Source organism: Myiozetetes cayanensis, unplaced genomic scaffold, assembly GCF_022539395.1.
Source record: "Myiozetetes cayanensis isolate MyiCay16 unplaced genomic scaffold, myiCay2020 scf2-11, whole genome shotgun sequence".
Lineage (NCBI taxonomy): Eukaryota > Metazoa > Chordata > Aves > Passeriformes > Tyrannidae > Myiozetetes > Myiozetetes cayanensis.
This window is the reverse complement of record NW_026087411.1, coordinates 105,530,350-105,541,324: the sequence shown is the minus strand read 5'-3', so window position 1 is coordinate 105,541,324 and position 10,975 is coordinate 105,530,350.

The following is a 10,975-nucleotide window of genomic DNA, read 5'->3' as shown; positions in this document are numbered from 1 at the left end:
TTTGGTCTTGTGTTTTTTCCTGTAGGAAACCAGCCATATTCTCAGTTATGTGACTTGTCTGTATCTGTGGAGCTCAGTTTTGGGAAGGTGCTTGCCTCTAGTGATCTGATGGGAGTTGGGCAATTATTGAAGAACCCTAGATTAGATCATTAAATCTCCAGAGGGCAGTTCTGAGCAGCTAAACCTTCCTATTGCCTTACAAAAAGTCTTTACGGATGTCTAGCTAAGGCTACAATGTGACAACAATTTCTTCGTACACCCCTGGATCCAGGATGAGTTCTGGAGCATTTGAGACAGGTAGCTTTCACATGAGAGAGATTGTTAGTGCTCTGTGGCATCCCTGGATCCACACTCGTTTCTATTACTGCCCAGGATTTTTTCAAGTGAGAGAGATTGTTAGCTCTCTCTGCTATACTTGGATCCACACTCACTTCAAAGGAACATTTTTAGCTTAAGGTGTAGTAGAGCAAAGTGGTCTGACTGCAGGGGAAGCGAGCCTGCTCTCTGGTGTTAAACAACTCACCTGTGGACAGAACAGCCATAAAGCTTTTGCATCCTTCCCAGACTATTGCATCAGAGCATGTGGAAGATTGAGGTTTTAGGGTGCTGATGCAAATTCAGAAACCACTCTTCTTCATGCTGCCCTAAGGAGCAGGCATTTGGAGAGGTGCTCATGAGTCACCGCTGTGTAGTAGCATTGCGGTGGGGTTGGTCTGTCAATCAGTTTTGTTCTATGAGAATGTTTGATGCTCAACATACCAGTAACTAGGAAAGTAAGGTGACAGCAACTCTCACCATGTCATTCAGGGAAGTAAAGCTGAGAGAATGATTGCAAAAGCATTTTAAGATCTAGTGATTGGTCATTAAAACTGCAGGTTGGATGTAAGTCACATACCTGGGGAAGAAACGCAGGGCGAGCTCTTCAGAACAGCACTTTGCTCCTGCAGTCCAGGCAGCTTCTGCACTCTGGTGTGGAATTTTGTACAGAGTGGTGGCTGGTCATAGTCTGTCCAGAGAGCAGCAGATGCCTTTGTAGTGCTGACACAGTTCTCTGTTGCTGCTTGAGGAAGGAACTGGAAAACCACATGCTGTGTCTGATCTGAGCTGTCCCAGCCCGCAGTAGGGTAGGAGCGCCTGTCATTACAGTGGTTCACATGCCAAGCTACTGGTACACTTGCAGTGACCCCGGGGTCTTGTTAGTCTGTGGGCAACACAGATGTGATGAGCTACAGGCAGTGCTTTGCTCTGCACTAAGAGTTTCAGAAACAGGCGCTATCTGTGCCCAAAGGTTGCTTCATTCAAGCACCTCTTGGCTTGGAAATGCGGAAGTTTGGTTCCTGTCAGGGATATATCCCTCTTGGGGCTCTGCTGGGTTCCTAGTCTTGAGCTGGAGAGGTTTGGGAGAATTTGCCAAGTGTAGATCCTGCCACCCAGTAAGAGACAACTTGAGAGCCGCTGCAGAGTGGGCCTGGGGTGTTGGCACTCCTGTGTGACAGAGCAGCCCAGGCCTCCCTGGCTCCGTCATCAGAAGGAGTTAGAAACCAGCACCATTGTCACAGAAAGACCAGTCACACACAGAAAGGATGGAAGGATGTCCATCCAGTGTTGATAGCACACCAGAGCCAGTACAGGACATGGGCTCCCCCCTGCTGGTGCAGGAAAGGAGGTAACTGCTTCAGCCGAGAGAATAAACCAGATCCCAACATCACATATTACGTGTCAGAGGCTTTTGGGAAGCGACCACTCTGTGTCAAGGCAGGGAGCAGTAGGGAAAACTGAGCTTATGGGTTTAACTGAACTGCCGGTGTTCCTCAGGGAGGTGGTGCAGGAGCATTTCCTCCATCAGCCCATTGGACAGAGCCTGCTGCCTTTGCAGGCTGCCTCTGTGGTTAGGGAACTTGCCCAGCAGAAGAGATGTTTGAATTAGTTTCCTTTACCAGCCTCAGGGTTTTGAACCCACCTCCCTCACTTCACAGGCATTTTCCTAACCACAAGGAGCTGGGCGGGTTCACTTGCTACTCCTGAATTTGGGCTGGGCTTTTAGCACAGCTTGAACCATTCATTGCATCACAAAGAGCACAAGATGGAGCATGACTTCTAAAGCACGCAGGTGGGAGTGGGTGGGTTCTGCGCTTGAGATCCTTGTCTCCACCTCGATTCTCCCAGACTCTCTTAATGCAAAATATATCTTGGGAGCAGCATTCCCCCATCATTAACGGACTGGAAACTTTCCAGTGGCTTTATAAAAAGAAGCTGAAATGTAGGAAAACCTATTCTAAAGACCCTCTTCCTTTCATTAGTATGAACAAACATTGGAATGAAACGTTCACCCTCTCACCAGCATTAGTACTCTGGGCACAGGAGGACTTCTGACTCTTCCTCCTCTGCTTGCATAGTGCCTACCCAACCCTAAATTCCTTAGATCTGCAGACAAGAGCCAGGAGTACATAGCAGGTGACACAGCTGCTGAACTAGACCATTGGGCAGGGAGAGACCCCTTACACAGCTGAGCTGCATAGCCCTAATGAGCTTCATTTGAGCTTCAGACCTGCCTAGAGGGTTCAGATTTCCTGGCAGCCGCACAGCACCGCAGCCCTTCCTCGGCTCGGCTGCTGGATCTTTTCCCAGCCCAGCCTCGGGGAGGCAGGCAGGAGGGAGCCAGCCCTTCCCCGTCCCAGCAGTGCTCAGGTGGTGGAGGCTGTTGGGGAAGGCAGCCCGCTTGTCTGCTGTCACAGGGCAGGTTCACACGCTTCAGTTTCACAAACGCTCGCCTCGGTTACTGGCTACAGATTTGTATCAGCGCGGAGTTCTGAGGTGCTCGGCAGCCGCAGAGGAATGTCACTGCTGGGGACTGGCGAGGAATTGGCCAAGCCTGCTGAGGTCTCTCTCCTTACAGGTCACATTGGCTGTGCCCTCCCAGGCTGCCAGGCCACACTGATCCTGTCAAAGGGCTTTTCACAGCGCTGGGGAAGCAGAACCGTTTCAGGTATCAATCAGAGTAGGGCCCGAAATGAAGTAAGATCCCCAGAGACATACAGCTGCTTACTGAGGGCTAATGGAAACTGCAAGAAGGGGAGTGTTACAGCAAGGGAACTCACAGGGAGGTGGTGGCAGAAAACACTATCCAGCCTGGGCAGCGAGGAAGATGGTGAGAGCACATTCACAGCTCCATTCTCTTCTCCCATTAGTACAAATATAGGCACCCTGTTCCTTATCTTGGAATCTTGGATCAGAAGTTAGAGGTTCCCTGGTGTGAATGAAGATCTCTCTTTCCTCTCCTGTATAATCCTTATCTGCCTTTCTCTAAGAGAGCTGAAAAACAGCATTGACAGTATTTGCAGTTGTCCCCCTGCAGGATCAATCCAGGAGGAGAGGTTTTTGGAGGCCATCTGCTTGTACAAGCTCGGATCTTGTTGCTTTGGCTCAGGTCTAGTGGGTCTGCCTCGGTGCTGTTTGCTGCTCCACAGCTGTGTGTGTGAACTGGATCCAGAGGCTGGTACAACAATCTGGGCAATCACTCATTAAGCAAGAATTACAGAGACCTGAAGCTGGGCTGAGGAACTCAGGATGGACAAACTCAGTGCAAGCCACAGAATCAATAACAAACCCCTGCACGGAGGAACAGGATAAATAGAGCAGAGTTCACCCCTGTCAAAGCTCCAGGCTATGCACTGATCTCTTTCAGCTGGGCCATTTGGCTCTTAAAAAGCCTTTTTGTATGAAAACCGGCTATCTTGAGTACTCCAAAATTCACATGATAGCTCCTATTTCCTTGAAATGTCATGTGTCTCCTGAGAACCAAGGGTTTGATTGTTTGGGAGTCACACGAGCTCACATCCTGCTGGAAAAGGGTCTCTCATCCAGCCCTACCCCATGTGTCACCCCCTCCACACGTAGCCCAAAGGTTTGATCAGGGTGTTAAAGGTCACCCACTCCAAACTTCAGTGAAGTGCTGCCCAGCTCCTGCTGGCCACTTGGAGAAGGGATATTCCCGCAGGGGCCACGCAGCCACACCTCACCAGCAAGGCTGTGGGGGGGACACCATCCATCCCAGTTTAAAACCACTTCTGTTTAGGTGTAGACACTTCCATGCAAATACATACCCTGGGATCAGATCCTGTTGCCTACTTAGGGATCTGGTGCCATTCGAAAGTCCTTGAGCATCCAGGACACCCGGACAGAGCAGGGGAACATTCCCTAGGAGCTTGCCTCAGCCTAGCCTCTACCTTCTGTTCTAGAACATCTTAGATAGCACTGGACACCTTCATAGACACAATGGGTCTCTCCACCTAGCAGGGATCAGAAGCCAATAAGTAACATTTGATAAATCAGTGATTACAAAGAGGAGGGAGGGAAGAGAAGATGACTAGGCCCAAAGAGTTTGCTGGGGGTAAGAATGAGAACAGCTTTATATTGCAGAATAGGGTGGGGTGAGAGATGAAGAAACAAAGCATCCACATCCCTACACACCTGCTCAAAGCTACTGTAGCCATGCTATAATAAACAACCATAAGGACTCTTTGGTTTACCAATACTGGGAGAAGGGGAGGGGGAAGGCAGAAGGAGCACCTTCAGAGCAAAATGGTGTCTTTAAATAGTATATAAGGTAATAACTATAGCAATAAAACACTTTATGCACAGCAAAACCTTCATTCCAGGCCTCACGGTGAAGTATAATTAGTTTCATCTGAATCACCTAAAAAGAAATCGAACTACAAAAAAGAAACAAAAATGCAGAAAATATTAAGCAATTAAATGTCTGTGTTCACCCTTGAAGGTCAGTGCTGCTCAGAGAGGGGCAGGCAGCAGGCATACATGCCATACTGAGCTTAAACCTATGGTAAAACCCCAGCTCTCTCCTTCCCATAGACATGTAGGTCAGCACTGCAGGAACCCACCCCACAACCCACCCAGGGCAGATGCTCTGCTGGTGGTGGTTCATCCCCAGTTACACGTGCTGAGGGGCAGGCAGCTCGGGCACAGCTTGGTCTTTGCTCCAGCCTTGCACCAGCTCCATCTCTGCAGCACACGAGCACCAACCTGCCCAGGGCAGGGGTTACACCAACCCCACTCCCACGTGGGGTGACAGCAGGAGTCGGGCACAGGCATTCCCCTAACAAATGCGTGAGAAGGTCCAGGGTGAAGGATGAGACAGGATGGGTGGGGAATCGGTGAGTGAATCAACGCTATGACAGCAAGGGCAGAGAGGCTCGCCTGGAGGGGCACGGCTGTGGGGTGACTGCACACAGAGAGACAGTGTCTGTGGAAACGGTAAGTGGCCTCAAAATGCTAAATGAAGGATGATAATTACACCAGGATGCATCCTTTTGGTTAATCAGGAAGAAAACCTGTGTGGTACGTCATAGCAATTTCACGGCACAGTCACAGTTGGCACAAGGGTAAATGGTAAAACCTGAAGCTGGCCCCAGAGCAGCATTCCTTGGAGACCCTCAGCCAGCCTGGGGTCCAGATCACATCAGCTTGACGATAAGATAAAGAACCAATAGTATTTTCCACAATGTTCCAAATATCTGCTCTAACCAGCTTTTACTGAAATAGAACTGAAACCTCTGATGCAGCTAACCCTGCTCTCATGACTGCTCTGCTGCAGCATTTGCTTCTCCTGAGACCACAGCTTTTTTGCATATGTAGGAGTACTAAACCTGCTTTGGCAGAATTCCTGGAGCAAGAAGTGCTTACTCAACTTCTCCTTGTAGCAGAAACACATAATCCAAGTCACTTAGCTGTTTAAAAGTGACAGTCTTGAAGCACACAGTTAACATGTTTCACATGGACTGAATACTTCTGTATTTTGGCTAAAACTCGTTGATTTTCTCATTCATTTGGAACTTTTTAAACAGCAGTAAAGCACTAGTTTATGCAAAAACTGATAGCTAACCTCAACAGTACATTGTGTATTTGGTACGGTCAGAGAGGAATAGGCACCACATCCCGCAACAAGAACTTTTATTAAAGTTTTATGCAAGTTATTCAAGCATAACCTATCATAAGATAGAGCATAAGCCTCTCTCACAAATCAAGTAAATAAAGGAATACACGGAGAAAAACACAGGAGTCCTTTAATAAGAGACTATACCTCATTTGACCTGGAGTTCCCATCTCTCCCTGGCAAATAATGGATCTCTGTGGCACTGCCAGAGCCAGCTGTAGGATTAAAACCTAAACATACTTTATTGTCACAGCACTCATCGAGGTACCACAGCAGCACTAAGTCTCACAGCCCTGTTTTGCAGGGTGGTAGAAAGTTATGAAGGGTCCAACTTCTCCCATGGTCAGAGGGTTTGTAACACAGGCATCCAACCTGCAAGTCTTGATCTCGGCATTTCCCCACTGAATGCACTGAAGAAAGCTCTTGTCCCTTGTGATACCCTTCTCTCGTGCTCATTTTCATGCCAAGGCAAACCCCATTCTGTGCTAAAATTATTTGGGGTCATGGAGGTCGAGGGATCACCCACTGCAAGCCAGAGTGAGTCACTGCAAGTGAGTTGCCCTGAGCTGACCACATGGGTAAGTGTATCACAGAATTGCAGGTTTCTCCCTAGGCAAGGAAAAAACCAACAAAAAAGTGGTTACTCAGGTGAGTGCTTTGAGAAGTACCTGCCTAGTCCGCAAGCCCTGAGAGAGGTGGGACAAAATTGTTGAGTGGTGAAAGCACCAGCCAGCATTACAGCAAAAGGCCTCATTAAGAGAGAGCGAGTCAGTCTTTTCTTGTGGGCAACACCTGTGTAACTTTAGGCTAATGGGAAATCCCTTGGTAGATTTTGATGCACCAGCCCCCAAAATCCAGCTCTGAAGCTCTCTGCAATGAGCATGCAGGATCCTACCAGGCCCTCTCATGCAGCATAAAAGCAATGCAGCTGGTTTTATTACAGCTGTTCATGAAAACTATCGCAAAAGTGGCATGCCACTGCTAGCTGGGCTTTTGCCAAAGGAAGCTCTGTTTAATTAGGTCAAGAATTGTTTGGTTGGTGGCACAGACACTATTATATGTAGTTTTTTGTGTCCACACAGAAGTTCTCATTAGCGGAACACAGGGAAAAGGGATGGAAGAGAACGAAAAAAGTCACCAAACTCCTGGGAGAGGCAGCCAAGTTGATTCAGTTAGTATCTATAAAGCCAAGACTGACACTTAGACCATTAAACATTTCATTGTTTAAGCTGAAGAAAAAACTCAGAGATTTTTGCAAGAGGGCTTATTCTTGTCCAAATAAGCAAGGACATCCCTTCCATCAGAGCATTACACTGGGATGAAGAAAGAAGAACAGAGCAGACATCGCCTCAGGCTAACTTCACACTCCACACCTTAGGGTGGGCCACAGGGGAGTCTCCTTTGGTCTCTCACTTCCTGGGAGTGAAAGCCAGGAGGCAGATGGAATTGCTCAGAGATGTCTGAGTCACTGCAAAGGCTGCCGGACAGAACAAGCAAAATCAGATATCACTGTGCAAGCTTTCTGGGTGGGTTCAGGAGATCCTGCTGTAAATCACAGTCGGTATTTGAAAGGGTCAGAATTAATTATGTCTGCATCGGTGCAAAAGGACAGCCAAACCAAACTGCACAGGATTTGCCAAAGCATGCAAGGAATCAGGAAGAGAGTTAAGTGTATTCGGTGCCACCACCCTGAAGTAAGAGAGATGGTCTTAGGAACAGGGGACCCCTATGTCTCTCTCTCCAAAGATGAGTGGCACAATGACTGGATGCCAAATACAAGCTTTTGCCAACGGAAAGTTGAAGGTCCAGGGTCCTTCCTCTGCAGACTTGTTCTTACACTCAGTATTGGTTTAATGACTGGGCAGATTGCTCTTTTGTTACTGTATGGAGTTAGAAAGAGGAGGATGTGTTGTGAACCATGGATAACAGAGGCACTGGCCAGAGGAATATCAAAGGGGAAGAAGCTCCAGGCTAGCAAGAAATGAAACTTTGCAAATCTTCCTGTTCTATGCAGTCTCCAAATAGACCACCAGCCACTCTGTCCTAACCTCCTCCTACTGGGACAAACAAGTCTTCCTCTTCCATCTCTAAGTTTTATCCCACTGATCAAAGCTTCTAATTTCCAGCTCAGCATTCTGAGGCATCATCCCTGGAAAAAACTCTGACATTGAAGGGAAATATCAGTGACAGTGCTTCCAAGCTCTTCCCAGACACCATGCCTTGTTTTGGGTGCGTCTCCTACTTCCCTCTAAGAAGTTTCTGGGGCAGCCTGAATCTGAATGCATTTAACTTAATGTATTTAACATGCTGTAGCTGCCCCTCGTGTCCGGAGGCAACCTCTTTCCTCCCCTTTCTCTTCAGCAATCACCACACAAATTCAGGCTTTCAACCAAAGCCTTGCCTACACATTATAGCTGAGAAGTGAAATGCATGAGAGCTCTGTGGGTTTCCTGTTCTAATAAGCCCTGAGCTAAAGGATAGGGGGAAAAAAGACTTTTCTCTCTGTCACAAAATCGACAACAGAGAAAATAGCAATCATCAGCAGGGAAGCCAATTACCTCAAGCCAACTAGGGATAGCACCCATTAGCAGTGAGCTGTCAACTCCACCACCCCAGGAGGCAGACAGCCTGGACACTTAGAGCAATCTCAGTATTTGCACATACTCTAACCTCACACTGTGTATGAGGGAATATACTCCTTTTCTTCATCCCAAGGTGTCAGACTGTAACATCCTCAAACAAGTTTGTCATAGATGAAGTCACTGAGATGTGATGAGTGAGCCTGTCCAGCTTGATGTTACAGGTACGATCCTACCCTTGTTAAGGAACTCAAAGCAGAATCAGCTTTTCCTAACCCTACCCCACTTGGTCACAGTCCACTAATAAACCATTAATAAACCCTTTAATAAACACAGCACCAGGCTTCAGGAGAAGAGGCAGTCACCTGCTCTGCAGGCTGCACCACTGCTGCAAGGTGAAGTCACACAGTGACAGTGTCCACGTCCTCACACACTGCTGTTGGAAGGTCCAACACCTAGAAAGGCAGGCAGGCAGCTCCTGCTGCTGCCTGATGCTCACGTTCACTGAGGGAGAAGGGACGATGGTTTCTGCTGCAGAACACAGGGAAGAATGGTGGCGGTCGCCCAAGAGCAACAGTTGCCATCCCTGCTCCCCTCTTGCCTCTGGTGGTCGCGGAAGCAGTGGGATGGATTCCTCCTGCGGCTGTGTTTCCCCTCTTGCCATGGCAGGACACAGTTCAAACCGGCCCCTTTTCCCTGGGGAGGTTGAGTTCAATTGGGCTACGCTGCTGGAAGCCCTTGATCCAGTTCTGGGAAATCCCCATAGCTCCACTGTACTGGGCAGAGGCAACCAACTCCTATGATCCCCTGAGCTCTGGGCTGCCAAGAAACTCCTCTCCATACAAGTCTCATCTGGCTTTTCAGCATGGAGCTCTTTTGACTGAAACCACAATACTTAACATGCTTCAGTGATCAAGCGGAGGGCACGGGAATGTCACTGAAAGCACTTGGCTTCCAAACACTGCATTGTTCTTCCCTTACCCCATTCACAGATCCCAACCAGAACATCCCGATCAAGCTCTAAATGTTTTCTAGCAAATCCAACAAGGAGCACCAAGTGCTATTTGATCTACTGAACACACATGCATGCCCACACTGGCATGAAACCCATATGCCACACAACCCCACCAGTGCCTCTACCCCCAGGAGTAGCCTTGTGGAAGTGTTTTCTCCCTCCTCCATGCTGCCAAGGTACACCAGACACAGCCCTGGCCAAACTGGCCCCTGCTCCACCAAAATCTGCTAAAAAGGCTGACCATGCCCAGCACGCATTTCCCAATTCCCACTGACAACAAAGCAGCTCGATGTCACCATCTGTCCACCAGGCCTGGGTGACGTTTTCAACCTCATGCTCTGCTGGCCCTACCCCAGCACCAAAGCCCTCTATCCCAAGACCCATCCCAAAAGTCTCATCTCCAATTTTCTGGTTATATCAAGTTCAAGAAATGGAAGGGTGAACCACATAGTGGCCATGGCTCATCCAAGGGAAAGGCAGTGTGGTAGGAGTCGTTCCTAGGAAGGCTGCATGAGTAATTTAAGAGAGAAGGAAAGCAAGCAAGCTAATTAAAGACGTGATAAAATCTCAACAGTTTTAGCCACATTGAATATCCAATTAGGTCTATGAAGCCTTTGGGCCACAGCTGTGGGAAGGGATTCTGGGTCTGGCAGAGATGGACCAACACCCACTGAGAGCCTCCGGAGTAGCCAAGAAACACCGGTTATGGCTCTTTATTGGTTACCCCTCCCCCAGGCAGCCCCGGGGCAGCAGGGTCCAGTGCCTGCAGCCTTGGCCACTGTCCCTCATCCATCCAGCTGCTCTGCGGGCATGCAGCATCCATCAGCTGAGTGGCCAGTGTGCTCCTACAGCTCCCAGAAGCTGTAAAAATTCCTAAAAACTGTCTCTTTTTTTTTTTTTTCTTAAAGAACATTTGCACACACATTGGGCTGCATTGTTTATAGCAAACACTTCAACATGCGCTGGCACACACAGAGAAAGAAAACCAAGACAACTGAATGGACTGAAAGGGAACAGGAACTCCAGCCCTGACTCTTTGCTGGGGTGAATAATCCATGCCGTGTTGTGCTTTTTCAGGATGGTTGTTGCCGGCCTCGTTTTTGCCATCCTCGGCGGGATGTGCAAAGACCAACCCGCAGCAGCGCTGAAGCCGCTTTTAACTCCAGAAAAAAAAGGGTAACTTGCAGGAGGGCGCTTCTTTCAAAGCAGCATTTCTTGCCGCAAGCCTCCAGCAGCATTTTACACTGCCAGAAACCCTGTTGAGAGAGGCAGAAAAACGGGAGCACGAAGGCACGGGCAGAGGCTGCGGGGCCGGTCCCGGGGACCCGCGGGCAAGAGGAAGGGCACCCTCGTACCCCTAAACACGTCCTCCTTGGGGGAGAAGCCCCCGCTGGAGGTGACCGGGAGCCCGGGCACCAGGGGGGCTGCTCC